This window comes from Capsicum annuum, chromosome 7 (genome assembly GCF_002878395.1).
Source record: "Capsicum annuum cultivar UCD-10X-F1 chromosome 7, UCD10Xv1.1, whole genome shotgun sequence".
Classification (NCBI taxonomy): domain Eukaryota; kingdom Viridiplantae; phylum Streptophyta; class Magnoliopsida; order Solanales; family Solanaceae; genus Capsicum; species Capsicum annuum.
This window is the reverse complement of record NC_061117.1, coordinates 48,600,119-48,606,758: the sequence shown is the minus strand read 5'-3', so window position 1 is coordinate 48,606,758 and position 6,640 is coordinate 48,600,119.

Genomic DNA, 6,640 nt, shown 5'->3' with positions numbered 1-6,640 from the left:
AACTCGGTCTTGAAGAAGTTAAGCCATAACCTACCTCGAAAGTCAAAATCGACTAGCAACACTTTAATTCACAACTTTAATTTTTAGGAATGAACCCAAAATCAACTAAAACATCAAAATATAGACTCTACACATCAAAAGAAATCCAATGATGGTCAGATTGCCTTATTTGAGTTGGGGTCAAAATAGATTTTGAAAAAAGGGAAAACTTGTAACTTTATTTAAAAAAACATGTTCTCTATATTTTTAGGAGTGTACAGCTGAAAACCCAAGTGAAAATGAGTTAAAAAGTGGTTCAAATCAAAGAAAAATAGTTTTTAAATGTTATCGAGTAAAATCTTTAGAATCCATTTAAAAATCAATAATTGAAGTTGTTTTGAAGATGAAATTAAGGGGAAGTTGATAATTATAGGATTAGAAACTCATTCAAGTGAAAAAGAAGTGGCAGTGGAGTTTAAATTGGAGAAATACCTTTTTAGACCTTAAGAGCAGAAATCCTTAAATTCTATACTTTAATCCTTGTTAAAAAACAAGAATTTAATGTTAAAGATGGAAGAAATTAGTTGAAATAAGTGTAATGTAGCTTACCCAAGCTTAGAAATGTAGAAAGTTGCTCAACACCATGAACCCTATGCTCCAAGTCTTAAAAATAGAAAATTAGGTGTTTATATAACCCGGCTTCGTGATTGCGGTCTAGGTCCTTGAGGAGGAACATTGCCTGACAGAGGTATCATGATCGCGGAAGGGGTATTTTGATTGCCACACTATGTCTACTTCCCAATTGCGATTGCGGCATAAGATATACAAACACTAGTGCACAAGATAATTGAGGCACCTGATAGGGACTTGGGAAATTTCCAAGTCTCCGTGAGCCCCTCGAAAATCATCCAAAACCCCGTAATTACAAGCGAACAATGCTACCCTATCAACTTCTATGCTCTGAACTCAATAGCGATATCAGATTTTCAAAAAAAAGTTATTTTCACAAAGTTGACCCCCAAAACCCAAAATCACAACTTTCCAATTCGAGGGTCGAAATAAGATTTAAAAGCCATAAAATCACACCAACCATGTTACCACCCTAAAATCAATGTTTCGAATGTGCTAGCATAGTCCATTTTTCCATCCATTGCACGAACCAAAAGATAACAACTGAACTCCACTGTAAGGCACTCAAAGTCATAAAAAATTACAACATTGCATAAATGCAACAAAAATACATTGTGAAACATGCTAATCATCCCCACAACCTAAAAATACCACAATGCAACCACGAAGAGGGCAGGGGGGGGGGGGTAAAATAGTCAAATCATCCAAAAACACACATTTAATATATTTTATGAAAATTTATGTCGTTACATTATCCACCATTAAAAATCTTGGATGTCTTCGAACTAAAGGCAAAAAAAATACACGAATCAGTGAAGAGCTAGGGATAAGAACTACGCATAACAGACTCAGCCTCCCAAGTAACCTCATCAATGGGTTAATGTCTCCACTGGACCTTAACCATCATAATAAAGCTCAATCGTCTAACATCCCTAGCCAATATAGAGATCGACTCCTCAAAAAAAGACAACGTCTCATCTAACACTGACTCCCAGCGAATGACATGAGACTCATATGGAATGTAATGACAAAGCATAGAAACATAAAAAACATGATGAATAGCTGATAAAACTGGAGAGAAAGCTAACTCATAAGCCACATCACCAATAGTCCAGAGAATCTTAAATGGACCAATATATCTGGGGTTAACCTTGCCCCTCTTCCCAAACCTCATCACACCATTCATGGGTGAAACTCAAAGGAAAACATAATCACCAACACCAAATATCAAGGCACAAAGTCTATGATCAGCATAGCACTTCTGCCTACTCTGAGCAACTCGAAGTCTATCCTAAATGATCTAAACTCTATCCAAAGACTTACGAAGCAAGTCCATACCTTATGGTCTAACCTCTAAAACCTTAAACCAACCAATGAAGTTCATAGTGATTCATTCCCACTTCTACTCCGGGATGGGTAATCTCTGAAGTAATCCAGCAAGCCTCAAATGCTCGACCTTCACATGCTAGCAACATAGGCAACGAGCTAAAAATCCACTACATCATTAATCATACCACCCACCAGTAATGCTTCCTCAAAATACAAGATATCTTAGAGACTCCCTAATGAATGAAATCCCTAGAACTATAGGCCTCTTTTAAAATCAATCTAATCAAATCACCCACTCCCAAAACACAAACTCTTACCCAATACTCAAAATACCATCGAAATTAAGTGAGGCTTCCTTAGCCTCACTACTCTACAACTTACATTGAATCTACCTTAATCCCATATCATCAAACTGATGAGCTCAAATCTTCTATATCAAAGAATACCTAGCCTCCACATATGCCAAAACTCACCCAAGTGTCGAAATATTAAGTCTAACTATTTGGTTAGCTAAACACTAAATCTCTAAGGCCAAAGCCCTCTCCTTTTTCAAAATATATGCCAAGCTACCCTTACTAGTCTTTTTTTGGCTCAAGGCATCTACAACTAATTTAGCCTTTCCTGGATGATAGAGAACAGTGAAGTCATAGTCCTTAAGTAGCTTAAGCCAGTGATTCTTCCTAATATTATGATCTGGCTGGACTAAAAAGTAGTAAAGGAAATAATGATCCGAGAAAATCTCACAACAGACTCCATAAAAGTAGTGCCTCTATAATTGTAAAGCAAGAACAACCACGCACAACTCCAAATCATAGGTATGGTAGTTCCTCTTATGGGGCTTCAACTAATGAGAAGCATACACAATCACCTTACCCTCCTATATCAATACCTTACCTAATCTAACATCTAGAGATTCAAAAAAGATGGTAAAACCCATACCCTCCTTGGGCATAGTTAGGATAGGATCTTAACTCAACAAATCCTTGAGCTTTTCAAAGCTTACCTCACAAGCATTGGACCTTTAAAAGGAAATCTTCTTCTGAGATAACTTGGTCAATGGCACTGTGATAGAGGAAAAACCCTTAACAAAAACACCGATGGTAACCTACTAAGCCAATAAAACTCTTAATCTTATTGGGCGGAGTATGTCTAGTTCAATCATAAACCGTTGAAATCTTGGTTGGATTAACCATAATACCCTTCTTAGTCATTCCATAAACCAATAAAGAAATAGACTCCAACCAAAACCCATACTTGGAGAACTTGGCATACAACTTCTCATCTCTCAATCTCTAAAGTACAATCCGCAAATGCTCCTCATGGTCGAACTTATTCTTTGAATAAACCAAGATATCATCTATAAATACAATAATAACAGGGTCAAGATATGGTCTCAACACCCAATTCATCAACTCGATAAATACGCCAGAGGCATTGGTTAACCAAAAGGACATGACCAAGAACTCATAATGACTATATCGAGTCTGAAAACCTATCTTCAAAATATCCAAAGCACTAATCTTCAACTGGTGATACCCAAACCTCAAATCAATCTTCAAAAATACCATGACACATTGAAGCTAGTCAAATAAATCATCAATATGAGGAAGAAGAAACTTATTCTTAACAATCATCTTATTCAACTGTCGAAAATCAATACATATCTGCATTGATCAATTCTTCTTCTTTATAAATAAGACAGGATCACCCAAAGGTGATACACTAGGTCGGATATATCCCTTATAAAACAAACCCTACAACTTATCCTTTAATTCTTTAAACTCGGCTGGGTTTATCCTACAAAAGGAATAAAAACAAGCTTGGTGCTTGGCTTATGATAAATGGAAAAATCAATATCATGATCTGAAGGTATACTAGGAAAATTTGTAGAGAACACAATCATGAACTCATGAACAATACGAACAGAATCCAAGGAAGATGGCGAAACAAAACTAGTATCATGAATATAATCCAAGTAAAACAAACATCCCCTCTCAAATAATTGATAAGCCTAAATATAGGATATAACCCTGTTAGATCTTGAATGTGGCACACCCTTCAAGCTATCCTCGACATAACCGATGAAGCTAAAGTAACAATCTTAGAATAGTAATCTAGAACCACATGGTAAGGATCAAACCAATTATTACCCAAAATAACATCAAAATCAACCATATCTTACACATACAAATCTACCCAAGTCTCACACTCTAAAAAAGTCATAATATAAGATCAGTACGCCCAATCCACCACTAAAAATTTTTACAGGGGTAGATACATAAATAGGCATTGCAAGAGGCTCCCTTACAGAATGAAAATACGAAGCAAAATATACCAACACATAAGAGAAAGTCAATCTCAAAATAAATTACACAAATGGAAATCTGAAATAAATGGGGATGATACCTGTGATCACAGCATCAGAAGCCTCTGGCTCTGGTCTTACAAGAATAACATAGCACTATATACGATCACCAACTGGCTGAGTAGCCCTTGACCACCACTACGAGCTGCACTATCTCTACCCCTCGTCCTTTTAGTAGAACCTCTACCTCTCAGAACTAAAATAGAATTTTCTCTAATCACACAGCGAGGATAATCCTTGACCAACTGGACAATCTTATCATACACAAAGTAACCTCTACAACCCTACTCAACTGGAGAAGGAATCATTGGGCTCGGGCGTCCACCCTAAACTTCTAGACTAGAAGATCCACTTCCCAAAATTTATAAGGCTACTTGAATTGATGTACCATGATAACTATAAGGACCTATGAAATATCTACCTTCGAACTCACCAAAATGGTGCACCTTCTTAGCGCCTCCTAGAGATGCTAAAAAAATACCCTTAGTCATATTAGCATGACCCAATTTACTCTGAGATGCTCAAAGAATACCCTCGGTAATCTTAACATGACCCACTATGCTCCAAAAAATGCTCCAAATACAACTATCTAAGACATGCCAATTAAAGAAAGACATCTAAACCCTTCATAAACTTTTGAATCTTCTCACACTCGATAGAAATACTGGCATAAGAATATCTAGACAAGACATGGAAGCATACCTCATACTCTTCAACAGTCATGGATCCCTGCTCCCGTTGATAAAACTTGTCTCTCATCAAATCTGTTGGACTGTAAGGCAAAAATCTCTCTAGAAATGCATTAACAAACTGATCCAATGTCATCTCAGGAGAATTAAGAGATCTACTGCCTACCAGAGACCTCCACCAACCTCTAGTAGCATCCTAGGGTACATTAAACTTGGTGATCTCACTACAATATTTTAGTCCTACTGCCACCCTTGTAAAGTGTAGCCTAAAGTAGCATAAAGTGTAGCCTTTGATCAAAGGCTACGCTTTTGGACTTTAGGCAACACTTTTTGGGGGATGGCCTAAAAAGGCGTAACCTTTGACTTTAGGTCACACTTTTCAATTGTTTCCATATTAGCTATGTTTAAAAAGTGTGGCCATTAAAGTTCAAAGGCCACGCTTTGCATCTTCTAATTGGCTACGGTTTTATCTGATAAAGCTACATTTTTAGGTGTGACCTTTACTTTGTTATTGAAAATGCTTTACAAGCGTAGCCTTGTATAGAACCTCTATAACAACACTTGAGAAACATGGCTTTTTCATTATTATTAGTCACACTTCAAAATTGTAGCCTTTTTTACATCCTCTATGACAACACTTTTAAAGTTTAAGCATATTATAGGTACATGCCATAATTTAATTAATAAGCCACAGTTTGTAAAGTATGGCAATATTGCCTAAAATTTGGTAGTTCAAGCCATACTTTACAAAAATGGCTTTAGTCCTAAAAATAATTATTTTGGTCCAAATGTATACATCACTAATAACATTACATATCTACATCAATATATATAGTATCACACACCAATTAGTTAATAAATAATTTAAATTCATTGATTTGCAATGAACTTCAAAAAAAATATGTCATTTACTACACATGCTAATTAGAAAAAAATATTGTAAAGATTTGGACTAAGTTCCCCACAAAACCAAATGCCTTTAAACACACATCAAAATAGCTCAAGAATTTCTTCATCATTCACTTCAATCTAGATCAACTTGATCACTTGTGGTGGCCATCATTAAAATTTAATCACCCGCAGTTTTCCTACATATCAAAAATACATAAACAGTGAGAAATAAATTATGCTCGACAAATATTCAAATATTTTTTTCAATATGGAATGAGGAGGTATATGAATTGAAAGTTTCTTTAATTCATTTAATCAAGTTAGAATCTTAGGATTTAAGTTTCATGTGAACTTGATAGATAAAATACCTTTTCATGAACCAAAGTATGAGTTGAGCCTGAGGAATTTGGAAGAATTTTTCCTTTAAAGCTTGTGCATTATTACATCGGGTAAAGGAATGTTAGATTTGGCATCCCTGTTATATCTTGAATATTAAACATATGCTTGTTTTGCACCAATGGAGTAGAAATATGTCACATTTCTTCTTTCATTTTACTTATTTCTTCCTTCAGAGAAGTGACTTCATGATCATTCTTTTGTTTAAGTATGTTCATATCCTCATCATTTTCAAAGAAATTGTTTTCACTAATCTACCATAGCCTTTAATTCAACAAGGCTTCTCCTTTCCAAACACTATCGTAAATGCATCATTTGGTGTTTTCCCAAAATTTTGATGACTCTGAAGTTTAGATTGTCA